Consider the following 25699-nt stretch of genomic DNA (forward strand, 5'->3'; position numbering starts at 1 on the left):
AGAAGGAAAGATTTTTTTTTTTTTTTCTACAGAGGTTTTATACATGGCACTGTGTATTTATGAGCCCAAGTACAACGAAAGCCAATTAAATTAATTGCTTTCCTTAAAAAATTAAAAATCTGTCAGGGTAGATGAATTTTTCAAAACAAAATAATTTCATATATGGCAGTAAAAAGTGATTCCCTCTGCCCCCACAACTTGGCATTTTGCTGCTTTACTTGTTTCTATCTCCAGATGATATCTTCACATGCTAGTATAGTATGTTACTGAAATGCTGACTTGCTCATCTGCCAAAAGGTTGTGCTTAGGTGATAGGTCATTTCTGTTCCTACTGATGATTACAAATAAGGGGAAGCAACAGCAGGTGGTTACATTAGGAAATGATGGTAAATTGTGGTAAGGATCTTGCCTTTTTTTTTTTTTTTTAATTATCTTTTCTCCTGAAAGCGGCTAAAAACAAGCAGAATGGTGAAAACTGAGTAGCCTAACAAGACCCAGTGAGCTACATATTTCTGTATTAGATTTCCTAATAGTGAAATAGTTTTCATTGTTACTTTTGTCCTCACTCCCAAATACATTTTTCAACTCCCATTTAAGAGAATTTGGCTTTCCTTTTTTTTTTATAAGACTTTTTTTTTGCAACCAGAGAAAGCCTCTTATGACACTTCTTAAATAGAGCAATACTGACATCCATTGGTTTAATCTTATGTGACTATTTGTTAAATCTCTTCTAACTAATGTACACATAACTCTCTACAGTATCACAATGAAAGGATTGAATTTGATATGATCCAAGGAGGATTGTGCTAAGTCCAATTTGCTGTATTAGAAACATGAAACCTACACAGATTACTCGATGCAAAGAAACCCATTGCAAAATGTGAAGTCCAAATACAATGACTAAAATAAAAGCAGGCATCACAAATGCCAACTGGGGAAAGAATATTAATGGGGGATTAGTAGTGATGCTGAATTTTTTTTAGAACCTCTGGAAATGTGAAAATACCTAATTTTATGAACTTGTCTTGTTTTGTATTAATCATTAGGCAAAATAGTGAAGTCTGAGGAAAAATGTTACTAATCTAATAGAAAAAGCAGTTCAGTGAAGAAAATAATTACTCTCTGGTTTCATCTCAGCCCTCAAAGGTTTTCCTTTAACTTGGCAGCATGCTATTTTTTAAAATAGATATATCTTTTATAAACACTGCTGTAAGACCACTGGTGATACAATGAAGTGGTTACATTTAATGAAGAAAAACACACCACAAAAAGTGGAGGTGTTTTCAATATTCATTATTACGACAAGCTAAACAGATGAAGCTTAAGCTTCAAAACCAGAGAACCATTCTGGCAGCGAAGGGAGGGCGACAGGCTTTCACAAAAAAAAAAGCTTTCCGTTTGCTGTACCCTCCCACCGCATTCACTTGCAAATCACTGTGTGCTCGGGAAGCCTGCACTTCCCCGGGCTCCAACCTTCCCAGGGTAAGTGCTGCGGCTCCAGCAGCAGCGCCTCTCTCCCGCTCCTCTCCGAGGAGGGAGAGTAAGAGGTGTGTGTGTCTGTGTGTCTGTGCACGCTGCGCGTGTGTGTCTCTGGTGGTGCGTCTTGGGTTTTCGTGGAGGGATTTTTTTTGTCTTTTGTCTTTTTTTTTTTTTTTTTTTTTTTTTTTTTTTTTTTTTTTTTTTTTTTTCCTCGTAAATCAGAAGCTCTGAATGAAAGCCAGTCGGAGGGAGAGCTCCCCCTTAGCTTTGGTTCCGGACTGTCCAGAGTTAAGTGATGCTGGGAGAAAAAGCCTGAGTTAGATCCAAGTAGGATCAGTCTTAAAAAATAACAGGAGAAAGCTGACCAAGAAAAGGACTCTAATAGCTCGTTTTTCAGTTTGGTTGGGGTGGACACTCAGCAGAATAAAAGGTAGGAACCTTTCTCATTTTCTTTCTGTTGATATTATTACAGTTATTATATTAGAACAGTATGTTGTTTAATGAGATTCGTATATTTGTTCTACTGTATACAACTTTCTGCATTTTATAAATGTGCGTCAGGAGTAATGAGACAAGGGATAGGAAATAACTGCTGTGCATTCTCTCCTCAAAGTAAACCAATATCATCATATACATTCAGGATTGAAACACTAAGCATTTTATATTTTTTCTTCTCCTAGTATGCAGGCTATCTTTTGAGCAACAGTTTCCATCTATAGTCAGTTCTTGAAAATTTAGTATGGGGGAACAAGTCTAACTGAATTGAAAAAAGCACAATGTTTCATAGTGTAACAGTTATGAACATAGCATGAAACATACACATATGTGCCCTCACTTTCTGTATACCTGTGCAAGTCTATTGCAGCTTTCACTGTTAATCTTTCTGCCCTGGATTGAATTTCAGAATAATTACCTACACTCACAGAAAATGCTTCTTATGAAGGAAATCCCTGTGGAGAGGGATAGCAAAGTGGATACAAGCAATATTTCAAATATCTGTATAGAGCTATATGCACACAGACAGGGATAAAATTGCCTGGTTTGACATTTCAGTAAAGGGAGAGTGGAGGGAGAAGGAAAAAACAGGGGGTAGAAGGGAAAAGGTGGAGGAAGGAAAAATTCAGTCTGCACCTGTGTGAGCATTTATTGCCAATGCTGCAATAAAATCCATATTTGATGTGGTGTTAAATTAATTCAGCGCAATACAAATCTAAATCCATGCTCCCAACTACTAACTATTGATGGCATTGTCAGCTGCATAAGAAATTTTCAATAGGCTCATACTGTACATGATACTAGTTGCAGCTGTAAAAATCTAACAGCCCTTCAGCTTAGGAGAATGCATCTACACGTGCATTCAGTGACAAATAGCAACCAGCATTTTGAAATGGACCTATCATCTCTGTTGCTTCCACACAAATGGAGCTGTTGCCTATAATCTTCATCTTTCATCTCAGTAAAAGCCTCTGTGTTATCCCAACAGCACTCCCATTGCTTTGAAGGTATTTTTTAATTATACAACTTGTTGTGCATGTATGTGTGGATGCGTATGTGAGTGTGTATGTGCACAGTGTGAGGAAGCAGGTCTGTAAAAAATAGTATGGGTTTTTTTCTTTTTTTTTTTTTTCTTCTTCTTTTAAACGTAGTAGGCTTTAAATTTACATGGTGATATTACTGGAGGGGGAAGACAGAGAGTGGGTGACTGGAACACACTTCTGAATCTCTAAATCCTTTTCACATATGCCCTTTACTAGAAATATTATGAGTCTGGTACTAGGATTTATTAAGATTTTTACAGCTACACAAACTTTTATACTAATTGCTTACCTTCTGAATGTAAAGCACTTTATGCTCTTTTAGAGGAGGAAATGAAAGAAGGAACTTAGGGAACTAATGAAAACAAGAAGGAAACAGGTTATCTTTCTCAAGAGTTGAAAACCAGCTATTTAGAGTCAATATGGGTTTATGTCAGGAGAAGAATACTCCTTAGATTACCAACTGTTAATTCCAGTTTGGGCCTGAGGGCTCATATTTTTATATACTTTGTTACATGAAAGTTTGAATGAATAGGTAATAATTTCTGCAGCAGTTTCTATTATTTTTAATTTAGATTTCTGTCTGTGGGTTTTTATGTGTGGTGTCAAGACAGTGATGTACATTTAAATAGGAACACTGAAATGTCTGAAGAGTGTTGATTATAATGCATATATTTAAGATGAAAACTGATCCTGATTATTTGATTTTTTTGTTACTTTGAGTAGCATTGGAAAATATGTCTTGGCTATTTGCTTTGCCAACCATTTATAACACATTAAACAGTTTGTGGAAAAGAAAATAGCAAAATACATCTTAAAAAGACTGCATGTAGAATCTTATATATTCCTAAATCGTCTTTTTGGCTTTGCATTAGAATAAATGAGTATAGATACACTAAAACTTCACACTTGCATGTTCTCAATAGACAAAGGATCTGTGAAGAATGATGAAATACTGAAATGTGCTCACAGTAGACACTGTGTCTACTGTTCTTTTCTGTGCTTAGCAGAAGTTAAAAAATGCAGAAAATGTTATATGTGAAGGAAAATGAGCATAGAATTAATTAAATGCAGAGAGAGATTAAAAAAATACACATCTAGACATACAAAGCAGTATACAAATTTCAGCTAAGTGATGTAAGTTTTTTCCCTTGTTAAATAATTAAATGTAAAAGTCAGAAAAGGTTAATTTGAAGATAATACCTGCCTCTGATTCTGAGAGAGTAATTTCCTGATCTCAATGTGATTTCCCAAGGAAAGAAATGAATGAAATATAGCTTGTCTCATCTGGATAATTCTGTGCAAGTGATTATTTTTTTTTAGGTCTGCTAACCATACTTACAGGCTGATTGAAAAGGAGTATAATTTTGTACCACTAGGTTGCAGCACTGGTACAGGGGGTCAGAGTACGATTTAACTATTGTTGAATAGTAGTAATGGGGTGAATATGAGGTTATGACAATATTATTTTTAATTAATTCATTATTATCACCTGAAATCATGTTTGTGAATACCAAGGTGTTTTAACTGGACTTCACAAAATGTCCTTCATAGATTTGAAAAAAACCTGCTCTATGGACAATTCTTTGGCATTATTATTAATTATGTGACTGATAGAAGAAACTCATTGATTATTTGGGCAGAATATAAGGGTGTAAGAAACATTCTGTGAGTGACTAAAATGAACAACATCAATATTTGTTCTGCATTGCCACTGAATTTGCTATGGGCTTTTTACTAACATACTATTGGATACATCGGTTTTTCTAAAGGAGGAAAACAGAAATTATAATAGTAAAAACCATCTTCTCATGAACAATTTAAATATGCCTGAATAAAACATTATGAAGGGTGACTTCACTGCACGTAAGGATGCCACAGCATAGTACACTTTCATTTGCTCTGAATAGTATGTAACTATCAATGAAAGCTCATAGAAACTAAAGGTGCAGTTCACTGAAACATTAGGTGATTAAAAAGCACACATGCTGCACATCCTCAACTTTCAAACCTACTAATGTGAACACTTGCCTTTAAGAAAAACCCATAATTCCTCTATTGTCTAACTTCTGGTAAAACTTAAAAGCAAAAAGAAATAAAAGAAGCAGCAATGGTATTCTGAGCTCTAAATGTTCTCCAAATCTCTCTTTAGGCCACGAGGAACTCCTATATCAAAAGTTGCTTGTGTTTTGTTCCCTGGATTTACATGTCTTCAGCTTTGAATCATTGGCAAGATGGCTTCCCTAACATGCCTATTTCTGTGAGTTAATGACTCTACAAGAGCGCAATAGAAAAAAAATCGTAATCTCTGGGAACTGTGTATATAGTGACCAGACTGCATTACTGCACACAGGAAAAAAACAAAACAAAACAAAACAAAAGGTATCAGCTGAACCTGAACACTTTTTTTCTTTTCATCTGGAGGGAAGCCAGAACACCACGCAACCAAAGGCTATTGAGCTTATATATTCTCTCTATTGGCCTATCAGTCTATTTTTTAATATGTGGGTGATCACATTGGCAAAAATTGCCAATTGAAGTCTCATATACATTTCTTTTTACATGCAGTCTTCCTGATTATTAAATGTCAGAGACAATTACCTCAAATGTGTTTGTGTGTTTACAGTAGAGGTAAAACAGGGGCAACCTTTATCTTAAACAGGGCTTGCATTCTAGAATACTGTAAAGTTTCTTTTTAAATTTAATTCAGCCTTTCATTACTTGACTTTTTCTGCAAGTCCCACTACCGTTTCTTGTCTTTATTAACTTTGATGAAATAGATTATGTTTATCATTTTTTTGTTAAAGGAGTGTGTCCAGCAGAAGGCATAAAGCTCTAGTAGCATCTCAGAGGTGCTCCTAGCTTGTTGCAGGGCATCTGCTCTGGGATACAAACTCAAGTCTGCTATTTGGAAGTGTGTACCATGTACCAACAGGCTGTATCAGGGAAATACAAAGATTTAGGAAGTTAATTGGACATAATGAAAAACAATATGGGAGGTGTCCTTTATAATATTATTCCCACATGTACATCGTTCTTCACATGATGTTTTTATTTGTGACTTATTATGGCATCTCTTAATTGTAACTCAAAGTGAATGTTGAACCATATTTAAAACAGTAGGGAATCATGTAATGAAGAGTTCATGTGTGTGTGTTTATGTAAAGGTAATGATTCAAAAAATTACTTGAAAATAGATGTTTCCAGAATTCTGTTGCTTCAAAGCTACAACTGTATTTTTCTGTTTTCTAAAAAAACAAAAAAAACCCTCTTCAAATATTTTCTCATGAAGAACTGTATATAGTATGATATATACGAATGTATGTACATGTATATTTTACTGTTAATATTTCATCACCTACCACATTACAGATTGCATTTATTGTATCACCCTCGTGCAATGTTTTGCATTACAACATAAAGAACATGATATACCACCACTTATCCAGACCAGAACATGATTCTTAAAGATGACTGCAATCCTCATGAACTCTGCAATGCTATAATATTCAGATTTTCTGAACATGAAGAATGTATGCCAATGTAATTTCCAGCATTTTTAGCAAGACTCAAAATGCAGTGTCCCAGAGGACCATTAATTTTTGTCCCCCAAACTAACATAAAATAAATATATAGAATTGAACTTTTTAGTGCATGCGTCTACCACACTTTCCATCTCTTTAATGCATGCAAAAATTATCTTACTAATTGTCATACTCTCCTAATAGCAAGCACAAATAAAACAGAGATATACCTGTGTCTAGAAAACTTACAAGCTGTGTGTTCTGTCATTAGTTCCTCTAACTATCACAGCCTTAATCAGGAGACTTTCAAACATTTCGTATCTTATACAAAAGACAAAATACATGGAGTAAATCTATGAGATTTTAAATGACAGTGAGAAAAGATACAAAAAACCAAAGTATGTGTAATTATTTGGAGTTAATATTGAGAATAGAGGGAGGGTGATTAGGTTTATTCTGATTCTAAGAATTCCAAGAAAAATTATCATATAAATTCCTTTCTCTTTGAAGTAGTGATTTCCCTGTCATTTCCCTGATGCCTTTTCCATGGTGTATGGAACTGGGAACCATAAATGCACTTCCATTTTATCTCTGTGTCACCAGAAAATTAGTTAAAAGTGGACATTTTAGATCCAAAAGTGGATTAGATATTAGGAAAAAATTCTTTACTTGTAGGGTAGTGGGGCACTGGAACAAGATGCCCAGGGAAACTGTGGAAATCCTATCCACACTAGGTGGCATCGAAGCTCATGGTAGGAGGGGCTTGGAACTACATGATGTTGAAGATCTTTCAGGTCCCTTCCAGCCCCATCCTTCCTATGACTCTATGATAAAATGTCATTAAAATTATAGGTAATACATTTACTAAATGTTTACATGGGCTAATTTGATTGATAATATTTAATTCTTTAGCTAATGTTGGATGTATGGTTGCTTGTTTGTTTTTTAAATGTTGAGATTATCCAGAAGATGATATGGACTTTCAGTTTTTAGAAATAATTGCAAAACAAAACCCAAGAAAAATAGCATAGAAAGAAAAAAAAAAAAAAAACCCAGCTGAATATGTTTAGCACAAAAAATCCCCAAACATGATAAATTGAAGCAAGAGAATGACAATATTTCAGTTCTTACTTCCTTTCCACCTGTAAAAATAAATTTTAATAACAAATTTTAAATGCAAATAATCTTTTACAAAAAGTTTTCATCATACTATAGATCATATTTTCATTAAGAGCACAGATACCTTCTAATTTTTGGTTTCTTTCATTTAGTATGGGACATGGTTTTTACATGTCAGTAAAAACATGTTTACATGTTGCATGCTATATTATTTTTTTCATGCATTGTAAGTTTGATTCTGTGGCATAAGCTATGCTTGCTCTCCTGACTTTCTGCTAAAAAATAAAGGCACTGTTAATCAGAATAATCTTGTATTAAGCAGTAAGTAATAGCGTAGACCTCAATTTATGAATGGGTTAATTAGGGGTACACCTAATTACTTTGCAGCCAAATGAAAAAAACATCCTTGCTTCTGAGTCTGCAGAAGTAAGACATTTCATTATGGTAGGAAATATATTTTAAGATCTACTTAAACATATTACATCCAAGTTCCCTAAATATACTTCTGCTTCCCACTTCCCATCACCAAGTTTTAAATAGTATAGTCTTAAATAAATAGTCTTCTAATTCTGTTTCTCTCAGGGACAGTTTCCACAGTCTTTTGGCAGAAAATTCTAGTGTCAATAAAAGAGTGGGATGTAGAACACTATCGTGAGAACCATTTTAGGGAAATGTGGTTGGACAAAGGTTATTTTCTGACATTAGCATGCTGAGATGTGCTCTTTCCCTTGAGTGAGAGTATGGTCCTCATGGTGAAGATAGCACTGAAACTGGAATTTTGATTAAAATGGGTGAACAGAGCCCCAGGCATGTTAGGTACATTTGGTTCTCTTCATGACTTAGGGGCATTTTATTAAATTTCTGATTAAGAAGTTAAAAGCAATTGTGCTATGTGTTTCTGGAACTACTTTTTTTTCTGGTAGTCACAACTGAATGGAATGTGAACAGATAGAGATAGATGGGTTTTCCTCTCTAATAGTACTCTTATAAAATTGCTTATACTATTACTTCAAATTTCCCTTCTTAAGTGGTTTCAAACCAAATAGTAAGTATCCTGATTCATATAATTAATTCGGGAAAACCTTTCTTAAGGTAGAAATGTATTATTTTGTTGTTTGCTTATTAGTGCATACTATTTAGAGAGTCTTTAATAATTCTGATCACCAGAATAAACTGATCTCTTCTCTAAAATTTAAACACATATGTGGAATATTAGTACAGGATGGAAAATTAAGACAAAATCATACATTTATTCTTTCTATCCTTGATTAACAAAGCATCTGAATCACTCTGAAACATATGTGCTATTTGTGAATATATGCTAACTGTGGTTGGTTTTCTCCAGTTTTTTATTTAAGGCCAGAATAATGAGAATTAGGAAAGGAAAAAGAACTAAGATATAGTGCATTATATTAATAACCCCATTAAAGTTTTGATAAGCATAAATCTAGAGAATTTGAGAATCTGTAATATGACTAAAAAAGGTCACTAGGCTTGAAATAGTCTAAACTGGATGCCTAAAATTTTGTGACAATGAAGTAGAAACCAATTATTTGAGATATGAAATCAGAAGTTTGTTTTTTTTTTTTTTTTTTTTAATGCCAGTATAAATACATTTCATTGCTTTCAGGGATTTAAATGGTACTTACTGTATTGTGCTTGAGAACAGAACTTACAAATGAGCTTTTAAGTTTTTACTTCTAACAACAACCACCTAGCTGGAGTTACAAACCAGTGGTAGAGCTCAAAGTAGTTCAGCCTTCTCAATTACAGAACCAGGCACACTGTGTTAATAGAGCACTGAGTTCTCGTTAAATTTCAGGTTATGTACCTTCAGGATAGAAAATACCTGCCATTTCCTTTCTCCATGGCTACAGCCATCAAGATCCAACCAGAAAGTCCTTGTGCATGTGGGGTCTGAGGTTGTTATGCCACTTGGACAGGCTGTGAAAGTTAGGGCTAATGGGATAAAAGCAGCCAAGGTGAATCAGTCCCAGAGCTGCCCATTACATGGTTCCTGCTGAATCACTGAAAAAGCACCCCGGCACTTTTGCCTTAGAGGTACCCATGACTATTGGGTCATTTTAGTGATTTGACTGGTTCCTTGTTACTCTGGGTATGCTGGTTGGAGTCCATTTCTACTTCTAGTGTATTCAAATCCTTCTTTTCCCAGAAAAAAAAAAAAAAAAAAAGCACCAGAAAAAAATCTTCATGCCCTGACACTAAAAGAATAATTCCTGGACAACTTTAGAAACTACTTAATTATCATTACAGTGTACTAGAATTGGGCTATTAGTTATGAGGAAGATAAAATGAAAAAAATATGATGGCATGATGGCATGATGACAGCAAAAAAAGTATAAAGTATTCAATTCTATCTAAGTAAACAGAATTAATCTCAATGATTCTAATGTATAATCGAGTGCTGACTTCTCAAGGGTAATCCATTAGTGCTTTTTAATATATGAACTAAAATGAAGTGATGTGCAGAAAAAAAATGTTTGAAGGTAGTTTCTTACTTAATATGTTTCTGTACAATCAGAAATGCTGGCGATTAAGTTCAGGACAACGCTGACATAAACACATTTCTTTTATAATCTTAACATTTTTCTTTAAAGGAAAAAGCTATAGTGACTTGAAATTAGCTGTGAAATTTGTAGTTTTATTTTCTGAGATGCTGGCTTTCTTTCGGGTTGGAGGTTATGAACTGCTTTTTATTAGTAATTTTGCTGGAATTTTAATAGACACGTGTTACATGAAATAATTGCCAGTGAAGTGGTTATGGTTTGAATTTTTTTGTCCTAAAACCAAACTATGCAGTTTGAATTTTTTTGTCCTAAAACCAAACTATGCAGTTAGTCCACTCCAAGCTGTTCATCTCAGTTAGTAATGCCCTCCATATGGGATGAGGTTTTGCTGTGGCAATAGAAAAGCATTCATTTCACAATATGGTATCCTACAAGCTAGAAACAATTTCTTCACTTTTCATTATGTACCACACAGCTTTTTAAAGAGCTCAAAAAATTTAAGATGAACTTTTTTTTTTTTTTTAATTGCATTTGGAAGGGAAAATTAAGTGGAGTAAAGGAATAATTAATAATGCATAAACTGTTGAAGTTTCATAAATTTTCTTCAAGGGAAATTATACATTGTTGATAGTTTTGGAGGGATTTTTCGCGTCTGTTCAGTTTTTATTAATATACTAGATATGTTTTTACTTCCCTGTCCTATAGGAGAAATATAGAATTCTAAATGTCCCCAGCTAGTTCTTTGCGATGTGTAGGAAACCTAAACTTTAGTATAATTTTTTTTTTCTCCTTTAACTCTATGGTAAGTCTCTACATTTCAGTAGTTTGGCAAAGTAAGCAGAATGATATTCGTAACTTGCTAACCAAATTGAAAGTCAAATATTGAAGACATTTCTTGTGCAATTCCCTGAAAAGTGTTCCTTTTTCAGATGGGAACCTTAGGAATGTAGATATTTTTAATCTTTTGGTGCCATCTCGTGGCAAGAGGATTATTGTATGAAACAAAGAGGTAGTCTTTTCAGTACGTATTTTCTAAGCTTAGCAAAAATGTACCTTGCTTTGGTGATAGATATGTGTGTATGAATTTTAATAGTGACTGTAAAATAACAAACTAATTCATGCATAGGACAAAACTATCTTTGGTTTTTGATTTTCATCCTTTTTAAGAGTCTATAAGTATCGATTTGAGAAATCTCAGAAAAATTGACTGTCATTAGCACAGAAATAGATTTTTAGTCTGCTGCATTAGATCTCTGTAGCATACTTAACTGGTTCAAGGCAATTGTCAATATATTTTTATTGTAGCAGTGCATTACATCTCTGTAGAATACTTTAATACTTAGCTAGCTCAAGGCAATATTCACTTCAGCATCCTGTAATGTTTAACAGAAAGCCAGGGTCTGTGATAGCATTCTTGTGTTTCATTTTATTTTCTGGTTTTGGCTTGGGAAAATTCATACCAGCCTGCATCCAAAAAAAAAGAGCAAGGACAGCCCAGGAATGCTGTATATTTTTCTGGTATTTTCATTAGGATTCAGAAAAATGAGTAGTTTTGGTTCTGTGCTGCATAAATACTAGCTTAATACTGGGAGGTTTTAAAGATAATGCTTGTAAGTATCTGCAATTAGTACAGATCACATTCTTGCTCAGTTTCTGAAGGAGTTTTTTTATACAATAGTCCATATTTGCTTACTTATCTCTAACTTCCAGTCTGATGAAAATTTCTAGATGTAAATATACTATTCTCTGTAAAGAGCTGGAAAGAGAATCGAGATGTCTGTCCTGCTTTTACTTATGGTGTGGGGTTCTCATTCTTTCAAAAGTAAGGATGTTTTTATTCAAAAAAATTATAGTCTCGTTCAAATATGCTGTAGTTATTGAAAATAGATGTCAGATTATTACTTTGTGAGTTATTATAATATTCTTCCAGCTGAAGAAGGAAATACTATCAATCAAAATTAGTGCCAAATGAGAAAACTGTTTTAAGATCTCACCTGTTCTTTTAATGTCAGACAATTCCATTACTTTCTGTACACATGACCATTACTGTCTGCGTACTATACGCTTTCTATATTTGTACAGAAAATAATATTAGAAGCATAAAAATTTAAGATATATTTTCTAGCAATTATATGATAAATATTAAAATGGTAGTCACTAGAATGTGATTTTTAGTAATCAATCACTAGCTGAGGTACCACTGTAATAAGTTCAGTGTACTATGATAAGTCAGTCAACAGGTGAAGCATTCATTTTCTTTAGTTAGAGATTGTGTGATTTCTCTGATTGGGTTAGCTAAGTATAAAACTCCCCTGCCTATCAGCTAGAATTAAGAGAAGAATCATAACATTAATGTAATAAGATACAGAATTTCAACAGTTTTATACAGGTATGTGATAATGTGATTATTTCCTCCTCATCCCAGTAAAACTCGCTTAACAGTTGAGTACTGAATACTTCTCTCTCTTTCTATATTGCCTCCTGTAATAGACTACAAAATTGGTGGTAAGTGACTTAAGAAAGATTTGCAATTGCTCATTCCAGTGAATTGATGAAATGTGTATCCTCTTACAGGAAAGACACATCTAAATATGTGTCATAGTTTTGATAGAAACACAGACAGAAAAGTGTGAAGCTTAAGGACTCACAAACTAAATTTTAAAAAAAGTTTTCTAGAAAGATATTTACCAATATTTTATCTTCCTAACTTCTTATTCTGGATTAATACACATTTGTTTATTCACGTCAGTGTAAATTCCTTTCTGTTACATTTAATACAAACTACAGAGTACAGAATATTTTAAAGAATATTAAAGAGGAGGAAAGCAGAAATCTTTTATACATTTTGATTTAAGGCATTTTTTAAATGTACTTTCTTCTAAAAGCTTTAGCTAAGGCAGGCAGTCTGCTCCACCTGAAATATGGAATGAGATGGGCAAAAAAGCAAGCACAGGTACAGAAAGATGATGCAGCATGTCATAAGTCACCAAAGAGAAAGTCTCCGATGAGATGAGATTAAGAAAATTTGCAGACAGTGTTATGTGGATAAGAGGGAGGTAAAATCAGTTTAAGGGATAAAAAGAATATGTAGATAGTTAGGAAAATGTATTAGAAAGATGAAATAATTCAATATATAATGTCTTCTTTGAAGTCAGGGAGAGAAGAGGAAACATGGTCAATGTAAGTGATTCTTCCTATTTGTGGAGCTTCTGGAGGTGAAAAGTTAATGATTTTGTGATTATCTTCAGAAAATGGAAATATGTATAGCACAATTTCAGAATACGATATTGAAAAAATTGCTAGAATCTCCTCATTTCTGCTGTAAAATTCCTTGTATTCCCTTTCTTTAAATGGCACCTGTTGAAAAGTAGATTTTGCTCTTTCAATCCCAGTGTGCATAATTTAGTTAGAATTTTAGGTAAGTAAATACATTATTTATGCTGGAAACTGTTGGATCCTGTACATAAAGGGGAGACTGAAAAGTGTCTGTCACTGAACTTGTCTAGATGATCAAAAGGAAAAAAATGCTTTTTAAAACTGTTTCTGGGGTTAGTCTGTCAGATGACGTTGATCGCTGAGCTGTGGAACTTGTGTATTTAGTGTGTTCTCCTGACTGTCAAAATTATTTATATCTAGTGTGACGACCAGTTAGTCTAAGCAACACATACCTAAGCTGTGGCAGTGAAAGAAAAAAAATCATCCTGCTGTACAACTGCAGTAGTAAATAACTGACATGTTTCAGGGCCCACAAGCCTACAGAAATTTTAAACAAGACATAAAGGTCACAAAAGCACAGGTTCCTGACAATCATGGGTACTGTTATTACATGCACAATGTAGCTGTGCCATCTTTTCAGACTCCTGCAGAAACAGTCCAAATGAGTTTGTAGCTATGACTTTGTCCTTTGGAGATTGCAGTTCTTAGGACAAACTAGGAAGGGCTTTTGCAATAGAAAGGAGAACTGCAAAATTAAAAGTAGTGACACTGATATGTAATTTTTGTCATTTGGTTAAACATACCTTTGCCAAAGTAAACTCGGTTGTTTTCTTGTGAAGATAAACAGAGAAGCCTATGTATGTATTATCTGCAAATGATGCACTTTTTCCTTCCCTACCTTTTACTGTGTAGAAATAATTTAAATTAATAATAACAATAATAATAACAATAATAATAATAATTTTGTATGAGGTATGAATATAGAAATAAGATCACAATTAAAATTATCTCTTATTGGACTGATGGGATGAAATCAACATGCTTCAGAAATAAAAATGGGTTTTCCTGCAATGGATTTATATCCATCTGCTCTGATGTAAAGCACTATGACAGACTGTCATGGGGATAGCTGTCACTTTTTAGTAGAGTTAAGGGAATTTAGGAAGCAAAAGGCAAAAGGAATTGTAGTTCCTAAAAAATGGGACAGAAATTTCCAGCCTTAAGAAATTTTAAAACATATTTTTCCCTGATTTAAACATAATTTTTAATAGCCTCACAATGTCTTGTGCAGGATGGAAACTAAACCCTTATGTCCCTAGAAGTGTCTCTCTAATAGCATTCAATTAAGTTTTCCTCAGCCAAAGGAAAAAAGCACATTTATCTCCAGATATTCCACAAGTCTTTATGATAGCTTTTGACCGGGCTACAGCTCTTTTCTAGCTCCTTAGGTGTTTGTGACAGCTGATTTACATGGGAAAGGAATGGTGACAGTGATCAGCTCTCCTGCTTCTCTGTTAGTTCACATTGCTATCCACAAGGACGTCACAGATTTTGCACTTTGAAAAGACCATACTAGTCTGTCTTGCCACTCATTTAAAAAAAAAAAAAATCCTGCAGGAGATTAAGTAAGAATTAATCTGCCTCTTTCTGTGTGTTTTGGTACTTCTCTGAAAGGCATTTTGGGTAACAGCAGCAGTCAGGTGCTCTTGTCAATTAGGCCATGCTTGAAGTACTGGGTGCTTGTTCAGGCGGAAGAGTCATGCGTGTGAAGAACCAGGAGACTCAGGGCTGGACAGCACTGCAGAAGCTCCTCATTGTCAGTGGATTTCTGATATGCTGTTTGTAATAGCAGGGAAGAAGTTTGCCTCCAGAAAGGACTGAAAGCCCTACTTTGTATTTCAAACCTGGAGTTCATATGCAGAAAACCACAGAAGTCTGAGGCCAGTTTATGTTGATGAACTCATGTGCTTCTGTGCAGGGGAGACCCCAGCAGTTCAAAAATTATTTCAGCTTGTGTTTAATTTACAATATTGTTGATCAAATATACCGAGTTGATCAGATTTAATCAGATATAAAAGGTTCAGCGCATTTATTTTTTAAAATTCTGTCCAGATATGTACACACTTGTGCTTTGGGCAACTTCATCCCTAAGCAAAGCTGTGCCTTGTTCTGAGACTAATTTTCTAGCAGAAAATAAGAATAAAGCAACTCTTTATTTTTGGGGTTAACTTTTTCTAACTTCCAGTTAACCATCAACCTTACATATTTGTCTCAGCTAGTGCTTAGTAGTACTATGTTCAGAACTTATAATTTTTCAGACACTTCATTGGTTTCCACCTTAATTTTAATAAAAGGATAATTTTAATTGCTCACATAATTCTTAGAAGGCTGTGACTTTTTCCATAGCCTTTCAATAATGTCCAATCAGTATTTGTCAGGAAGTTGATTTAATTGATTTAAGGACCACAATGAGCAGCCTGCTTTAGTAATGAAATGAAGAGGACAGTTGGAATGATTAAATTTTATAGACAATTCATATGATGAGAGATTGTCCTGGAAGAGAAGTGCAAAATGAGAACTTGCACTGAGCTGAACATTCTTATTGCCTAGGAAGTGCTCAATTGCACTTTTGCTTCAGGGTACATTGGGCAGAAATGTTCACATCCAAAGCAATATACGGAATTATATATTTAACAGAATACTAATAACTTACCTCACCAAAATACTACAGTATTGTAAGTCAAACACTGCCAAGTATTTTAGAATTATTAAATCTTCCACATAAGACTACAATATAAAAATATTACAGAAATCAAATTACAAGCCTTTGTAATGCACATATTTTACTCCTAGAATTTTAATGATTGTTGCATTATCCTTTCTATGTTTCTGTTCATAAAATTTCCAAAATTATAAGCAATGTTTTTGTAATTTTGTAATTTTGTTACTTTTATTCCAATGTGGCTCAGCTTTTATACAGTTCTTGATGACTGGATTTCTTTCTGTGCTGTGTGGGTACTGGTATTTCGAAGTTCCTTTTATGTGCCATGTTCTTTACTTAGGACATACTTCTTATGTTCATTGCTTCTCACTTCACATTTTCTGTCAATCACAGATGTTTATCTTTTATCTGTATGATGTAATATAACAAATTAACAACTGAATGCTTTGAAATTCAATTAACAATTGAGTGCTTTGAAACAATTGGTACTTGTTAACAAAGGGTTTACTGCAACAGGCTAAAAGGAGTCTGAAATCCTGTGTGAGAAACTTTATTATGTAGCTAAAACATAGAACACTTGTTTTTTAGCATCAAAATATGTTAATTTGGGCATACAAAACTGCTGTTGTAGTGGGATGCTAAGTAATGTCATACCCCTTCCAGGTATACCCTTCCTGGGCTGTATCATGAGGATCCACTAAAATTGGTTAAACTTGAACAGACCTAATTGGTGCAGCAATGCCCTGAAACCATGTAAGAGACCATATGGCACAGTAGCAAGGAGAAAAATTAAGAAATTAAGAATTTCTTAATTAATCTTAACTAAAAAATTTAAAAATCAACAATCATGTGATAAGTCCCTTTACATAAGGAAAGACTATCCCTAGGTATCAGCACACACATGCAGATTGTTCTTGGAGACACTATGATACTTTGCATATGCTTAAAAATATGTTTTTCTAGTGTTTCTTCAGCGTTCTTCTAGCTTTTAAACATTGATTTTATGGTGTATTTTAGTGCTTTTAAAATATTCAGTGCTATCAAGGCTGTTCATGATGTACAGCTATAGTTCCTAGATAATTTTCAGTGTATAAAGACTATTATTTATGAAGATTTAATTAATGATAAAGAAAAGTCCGTTTTTATAATGTATCAGTTATTAGCTACTAATAGGTGTGTGAAGTAATGGGGGTTATTGGGCTGCAACAGTGTTTCTGCATAGGCATGGACCTCTTATCTATCTATTTGTGCACTGCTTGGTTGTTTGCAAAACAACAATGGCTTCAGAATTTCTGAAGAGTTTTAGGCTGCTTTTTGTCCATTCAATATATTATAATTAAAAAATACAGCCACCACCACCCCCAGACTATATCCACTCTGCTTAGTCTGTAGTCCCATTACCTCCTAGAAATGTTATATGGATGCTTGGGCAGCACATCAAGATTATTTAATGAAATTTAAATTAAATCATAATTCCATAACTGGTGGGGTTTTTTTATTTTGAACTCAAACAAAACTAACAATTATTTAGTATTATTACAAGTATTTAGCCTAGAGAGGGAGCACTGCAATTACCATTGTATAGCAAATAAAACTTAAAATCAAGTCTTCTTGATCATTTGAGATTATCAAAAATTATGGAATACAATTATGAGTGTACAGGTGTTGGAAACAACATTCTATATCAGTTTCATTTTGGGAATTTTTCCTAATAATTGGGCTGCTTTGCATATAATCTCTGGGGCTCCTTCTTTGTAAACACATCCTGGTGGGATTTGCTCATCCTCTTCAAAAGCCTTCCATTTCCTTGACGTCCTGTGCCATAATGCTTGTGGAAGCATTGAGAAAAAAATATTCATGGGGGAGAGAAGAATCAGGATGTCTCAGCTGTGTATTGGGAGGAGAAACACAACCCAGGGTACATATGATGTACAGTTATCTGAAGATATGCAGCTTTACCCATATTACACTACACAGGAGTGAAAAGCAAACAAAATCTTTCTACAGTGTGTTGATGTTGGGTTTCCAGCATGAAGACAGACCTATGTAAACTGCCAAGTTTAGGTGCTTGGATTTTCTTGTACTTTTAGAAGTCTTTCTACAGAATTCTTTCTTTGGAAATATTGTGGCCTGCTAGTAACTGTCACAAAGATAAGGCATTTGTAAAACTAAGACTGGGGAATAGCTCACAGAGCTAGGAAATAACTTGTTGTAATTCAGGTTCATCCCTGTCCACTGGCCACTGGCTATGTACTGTATTTGTATGCTTAAGTAAAATAACATGGCAATATATAATAAAATAGATCTGGGAACTTTCAAGTCTGATGAAGTAGTTTGCCAATTTAATAAAATGTTGATTTTATTTTTTTTAAAGAAGTTTTCTGTAAACAATATTGATTTGTTTCTCCTGCTTCTTTCCACCACAGTCTCTTTGGAAACATAACATTTTATGTTTGATCCTGAATGTGGTGTCACATTAGAGCTTAGTATGATTTGAAACAGCCGAAATAGCTAAAAGAATCAAATGTTATATTAGAGACAGGTCATTCTTAATAGCAATGTCATTACAGTTTTCATAGGATTTTTCCTCTTTCAGGCAGCATTTCTTCTGCATGCTTAGAATCATTCCATCTTTCTTTCCTTGAAGACACAGTAGGTACATAAGCATTAACCATTTTGTGTTCAGGCCCTTGGGCTGTTTCCTGCTTCCAGTGAGGTTATGAAGTACTTCTGAAATCCAGTAGTCTAAAGGGACAACTGTAAAAAAGCAAACATAAGGTGAGATACAAAATATGAGTAAGCTTTTAGTTTTTCAAATTATCTTTAATCCCTAAACAGCTGTGAAAGCCAGCCTGCAAATATTGCCCATTTTATGTGGAATCTACATTAATGGAATACTTCATTTTTTTGATTTCACAAAATAGGGCCAGCATGATTAAGATTGGCTCAAAAAGCTTGGTTCTCATTTGTTCAGTTATTGTGTGGCTGTGAATCATATTTGAAAGTATACATTATATAATAGCCTTTTACTGCTTTTTTCAGTCTAAATAAAATGAAGTTCAGGGTTGGTCTTCTGGGTATAGCACTAGCACTTACAAGATTAAGGATGGATAGAGGTGGAGAAGGAAATTAATCTCCAAAACAGTCTTAAGAGATTAATTGTACTATGTTAATGTGCACTAGTTCTGTCTGTAGATGTGATTATCATAAAAATTAAAAAAAAAAAAAAAAAAAAAAAAGAATCCACGGAGCTGGGGTTTGTGGTTTGTTTATTTTAGTTCTTCTTCTCAGCTACAAATCATTTTAAACATTACTTCTTGCATATTCAGTAGATAACAGATAACAGATTAACCTCTGTCCAAGTCTTTCATAATTCTAAGTTGTAACTTGTTCTTCCCACTCACAAGCCTTTTTTCCATAGTTTAGCAGCACCAGTTTGTTCCCTGTGCCATGACAGTCATGAGACCTCTCTTAAAATGTGGTGTTCAAAATGAATTTATTATTTTAGCTGAGCCCTTCCCATTGTTGCTTGAGTAGAGAAGATAGACTTTATTTTTCTTATAGGTAATAATCTTCCTTATATATAAGTTTATTTTTTTTTTAATCCAGATGATGCCTGCCGTTAAATCATATTCAGTGATCTTTGCCTCACAAGCATTAAGATGGTTGACATTTAGTAATTTTTCTCTGTCCACCAGGCATGATAATTATTCAATCATAGGAAGAATTAAGAGAGGAACTGGAGTGGAAAATGTATACTTTTAATCAGAGAATGACTAATTATTCTGAAGCTTCTTCAGCCAATTCATGTTCTATACTAGTAGTAAATTCATTAAACCTATGCTTTGAAAACCTGAAAATTGCAGTGAACAGTGTGTGGTCCTTGAAAATGCCTGATTCTCCTGCTGAGCTGGTTTTATTTTATCAACATGTGAATGTGCTGCTGCTGGGTTGCTGGGTTTTCTAAATGTCTTATAACTGAGTCATCCCATAGCTTAGCAGTTGCCTTGCTTACAGCTGGACACCTTGTCCAGTGTTGTTCCATTGCCTTCAGGGGGAATTTACATCACTTCTCACCTAGAAAGTGTTTGTGGGTTTCTTCAGTATATTATGTCTCTTGGTTGTAAAACATATTGTAACTCAGTTAATAGGATTGCAAAAGGTGGCCATTCAGATCTAAATTCTTCAGTTACTCTTTCCTGTTTAATGCAAAGATCATAACATCTTGCTGCCAATATAAATTGTATTAGCTACCTGTCTTACATTTATTTGTAAAAACAATGCTGCTGCACTAAGACAGCATTCTCCAGCTTCCTTCAATTTATCTGTAAAACACTGCTCCTCCAATGAGTTTTGAATCAAAATTTTCAATCTTGCTTCTGTTCCTAATTCCCTTACAGAATTATGTCATCCTAGACGTCTCTGACTTTTCTTTTTTATGCCTTGACTTTGTCTATTTTACCTCCTTCTTCCCTGTTATTCCTTTATATTAATATTTTAAAGCACAATGTATTTTATATTTCTGAGGCGTTTGCTTCACTATGTTTTGAATGAAATTACAGTGTCTTAGCCAAAGTCTATTCTTTACTGCATTTTCTGTTCCACTTTTGCACTACAAAAGCTTTTGTTTGTGCTGTATAGTTTCTTTCAAAAGTTACTCCTCCTTTGGTCTTCTTGTCTTTCCTGCACATAAAATTATCATAATCTTCCAGTCCTTTGGGATATTGCACCAACTCTCTAAGATGCTTATTATATGGTTTTGAACTTTCAAAACAAAAAACGGTGCAATTTTCTAGGTTTGCTCATTGCGCTTTTTGTATTAATGTACAGATGTCAAAGACATCTGATTAGATGCCTAATGCAGTACCTTCTTCACCCTGACTTGCTATCACCTGTTTTTTTTTTTTATCCTTCTTGCCCCTCAACTCTTATTTATTCTGTTCTATATTCTTTTCTCCTATCCATACCTAACTAACATGTTTGTGTTAGTATACCCATGTTTCATCTCTAGAATCATTTTTACTAAGCTAGTACATAATTTTTCCTTCCTTATTCCCTTCTGGGTCCCCTAAGGAAAAAAAAAATTATCTTTATGTAATAACTCAGTGAATAATGTCCCCTAAGTGAGGAAGGCAAAGAAGTTCAGGTGACACAATCAGTCCCAAATTTATTTCCAGAATATTGTTCTCTAGAACTGTAGGTTTTTTCTTATGAGAAGGTTCTCTGTAAGGTAATAAATAAAAAGAGTTTGTTGATGAAAAGAGTAAGGTGTTTTTACAAATGTTGATAATGTGGAAAAAACTTGCAAACCTTGGCATGGATGAACATTTGTAGCAGACCTCAGCAATTTGCATAAATAAAGCTTTTGGAGGGGAAATTAAATTGGAAAAGGTTATGGAACAGGATTTGGAAAAACCCCAAGGCACAGAGACATTGAAGATGCTTCTGTCCAGTTGCAGAGCAGTGGGGACTCACATACAGCATCTGTCAGGACTGAGGATAGAAATGACAGCAGCAGTGCTGCTGCTGATCTGGTTGCTCTGTGACATGACTTCTTGCTGACCTCATTGTCTGTCAATGGTGTTTAACATCTTACCAGTTTCCAGAAAGGCACAAAATTTTCAACAGTGTAAGAGTGACTTTCTATCATATTCAGTGTATGAACATTTTTTAAACACCTTTCTCTCTCAAAAGTGGTGTACTTTTTGTAGGTTTGGTATTTATTTTCTTTGCTGTCATAGAGCTGTCTGTCTTCAAGAGTTCCACTGACTAATGTGAAGGAAGGATTGCAAATTGGAAGGTTTGTTTATAGGCACTGGAAGAAATTACACTTGAGTTCTTCAATCCTCACTCATATAACAGTTATTAGAGACAAGATATCTGTTTTGCTCTAAAATAATGTTTTAAGAAGAGTGAGGAAATCATTGCTTGACATTTTCACTAAGTTTTGCTAATGTGTATGTATATATATTTCATAATATTGTAGTTCTGTGCTTCTCAACACTGAGGGAAAAAAAGCCCCATAGTTTCTTTCAAAATCATAATATACACTTTAATTACATATCACATTTTCCTTTGAGTAGCGTCAGTGAATATCTTTAGCAAGTACACTTCAGTCACTGAAGTAGATGGCTTTTTGTTGCTGAAACTGAGAACAAATCCTTGACATTCTTGTAGTAACATAAGGATAACACTATCACTGGCATTAGATTCTTATGCTAGTCTGCCTTTCTCAAATAGGTGTTTGGAAGAGGAGTAAAAGAAATACCAGAGATAAAAAAGAAGCTGTGGAGAAAAGAAAGGATAGTTGTCAACATGCCAATGAAAATCCATTTTCAAAATATAGACTAGCGCAAGTAACTTGTGAGTGACACTGGATGGAAACTGGAAAAGTGAACACAATGAGTCATAAGAATAAAAACATTCAATGAGATGTATTATCATTTAATTGATGTGACCTTTACAGCCTCCTAAGAATCACTTCTATTTTCTATTTGAAGCCATTGATCCATTGGATCTTAAACTGATGTAAGACCTCAAGTAACCTTCCTCCTATATTTGTCTGAAGTCATAACCTTCTTGTAATTGCTTGCTTTACTGTAAAACAAGATATAAATGAAAATAGGAAATTTAAAATGTTCAGCATTGCTTCTTCCATACTGACAGTAGCATTGGGTCAATGCATTTTTTTCTTGCCATGTGCAACAAATGATGTTTGTAGCAATATGACAGAGATCCAGACTGATATAAACTTCTCAGAAGTGAGAAGCTGGATGCTACCCTGTAAAAACATCAAGGCAGATTGGATAAAATAGTAATTCTTTATCTACTAGTTAAGTCATCATATACATTGGATGGAAATGGATTTGCTTCCCCTGAAGTGATTTTGATAACAGATGGTTAACATTTCCTATATTGACAAATTCTAGAATTTTGTTGTGCAGAAAGTGTCTGAATATATTGTACTCTGTGTACTCTTGTAGCTGTATCTTTATGAATTTATTTCTTAGCCATATTTTAGACATTAGTATTAATAGAACATGGGAAATTCAGATTTTTCTCATGATTTTGTAACCCAAGAATTATAAGGAAAGTCTGTGGCGTTTATTCACTAGAGCCTCAAGCAGCTGGAATGCCTGGCTAGGCGCCGCTTTTGTGAGACGGTAGCTGCCACATGCACGGGTGCTCCAGGGCTATGGCGTTCACCTCCCTGCTAGTGTTGAGCACTCCAGCGTGGGTACACAGCTTTGGTAGCTTCACTCTGAGAGGAAGTGAAGGGACAAGAGAGGCACACTTTGCTTGCAGGCCTGAGAGCTTTTATTTCCACGTGTGGTCCCAGCGATGGTTGGAGCAGACTGCTCCCGGCACGGCAAAGGGCAAAATGGCTAATGGACAAAGAAAGCATTAGGTTAAATAGGGGGTGGGCAGACAGGGGTGGATATCCCCTTCGCCCAAGAGGGACAGACAACAGGGGAGTGACGTGGATCACAGCAACCCATGGGAACATAACAGAGGTGGGTACAGTGTTCCGGGACAAATAGTATTGCAAAGGTGGGGTGATTGATACAGAACTTTCCATGAAGAAGCAGGGAGTGGCTAAGAGCTCCTGTGGCAAACAACTTGGAATGAACCATTGTGAGGGAAAATAGGGGTACAGAGAACCAACCTAACTAACATTTATTAAAATCCCTAACTAAATCAACCCAACCTACAACAAAAGTCTATCACATATAGATGTGTCTATCACATTTTGTGATCTTCTATGATGTTTTCTTCCCTGTAAGTGATTTGAAGAAATCTGCTGATAAAAATACACAGATCATCTGGTTCTTGATATCCAAACAGAGTAATTTTATTGAAGATAACTTTCTGTGAGGGAAGAGAAAAAACAGCATGGCTTAAACCTGGTAGGGAGTAAGCACCACACAGCTGCTCCGTCAGTCCCCCTCCTGTGGGATAAGGGTGAGAAAATGAAGGATAAAAGTGAGAAAACTCATAAAAACAGTTTAATAGGGAAAGCAAAAGCTGCTCACACAAGCAAAGGAAAGGAAGGCAATTAATTCACCATTTCCCATGGACAGCCATTGGCAGGAAAGCAGGGATCCATCACATGTGACAAAGGTGATGCAGGAAGACAAACTATATTGCTCCTGATGTTCCCCACTTCCTTTTTTTCCCCTCTGATTTATTGCTGAGCATGACGTCACATGACATGGGACATCCCTCTGATTAGTCAGAGTGTCCTGGTTGTGTCCCCTCCCATCTTCTTGTGCACCCCCAGTCTACTCACTGCAGGGGTGGGGTAAGGACCAGAAAAAGGCCTCGACACCAGGCTTAACGGTTAAGTGCTGCTTAACAATAAGGAAAACATCTCTGTGGTATCCACACTGTTCCCAAAAAAAAAAAAAAAATCCCAAACACAGCACAATAAAAGATACTGTAAAGAAAATTAACTCTACCATAGGCAAAATCAGTACAATGAGGAAATGAATAGAGGGATTCTAGTATGGTATGCACCTGGTACGATCAAGTGGTGAGATTTCTTTTTGCCGTAGTTGAATAAAATTCTAAAGTATTAATTTTTTACAGAAGTACTTTGTGTTTTTCCAAACTATTACTTTATAGTGACAAGAAACTATATGCAAAATGTCTCAGGTATATGCTGCATATATCTCTATATATTTCACATTTTGAAAGGGTTTGCCTTCACATACACAGGATTATCAAATTTCTGTTTTCCTAAGAAGAACAGCTTTTTTTTCCCAGATAGTTTTCTTAGGCATCTGGGTGGTATATACATCATTATCATTTCAGTTAGGAGGCTGGGATGGAAGTATATTTATAACTGAACAGACACTTTGAGAACATTTTTAATTCTAAGAATTGGAATTGGAGAATTTTTTTTTTTTTTTTTTTTTTTTTTTTTTTTTTTTTGCAATCTTCTTGTGGTTACTCATTTGTGAACTCTACAAGGGAGATTTCACTTGCTGTTCTTGAGACTTGGTAAATTTACAGAAGAATATTATTTAGAGAAAAATGTGTAGATACTGCCTAGGACAGCATCACTCATTCAGAAATAATATAAAAATATTGCATTGAATATACCACAAGGTAGGGATAAGTCTCTGTAACACATTGTAACACTTCATGAAGTCTTTAACCGCAAAGATCAATATATCATTAATCACTTGTAATTTCTTTCCACTTAAAAAAAAGACTGTTGTTTAAAAAACCATAAAATTAAATTATTTGCTGTCCATATTTTAGTGAAACGGTCTCTTGCTCTAAAAAAAAATCTCAAAAATCCAAAACTCAGAGACAAAATGGTAATTATTATTCCTATATAATAAATTCTTGTATTTTTCTTGTACAATTTTTATTCAGTCACATTAAATACAAATAAGTGAGATTTTTTTCACATAGAAATATGTTTTGAATTCTAATTTACTTCCAATTGCAATTAAACTATAAACATTTGTTTTACAATTATAATAGTATTTTATTAATCTTAGATTCAAAATAGAAAAAAAAAAAAAAAAGAGAGAGGTAATTTGAAACTGTTGTAAATAATGCATG

At 34.5% G+C, this 25699-nt stretch overlaps 1 protein-coding gene across 2 annotated transcripts in view; it reads left to right on the forward strand.

The window, feature by feature from the left end:
• Positions 1-1852: 1852 nt before the first annotated feature.
• Positions 1853-25699, forward strand: part of CDH10 (cadherin 10) — a 103948-nt gene continuing 80101 nt past the window's right edge. For both annotated transcript variants that reach the window (XM_053945535.1, XM_053945524.1), the window contains exon 1: positions 1853-1909. The gene's annotated coding sequence lies outside the window, so the exon portion shown is untranslated. The remainder of the gene's footprint in view (positions 1910-25699) is intronic.

The sequence above is a fragment of the Vidua chalybeata genome, chromosome 1 (assembly GCF_026979565.1).
Source record: "Vidua chalybeata isolate OUT-0048 chromosome 1, bVidCha1 merged haplotype, whole genome shotgun sequence".
Classification (NCBI taxonomy): Eukaryota; Metazoa; Chordata; class Aves; order Passeriformes; family Viduidae; genus Vidua; species Vidua chalybeata.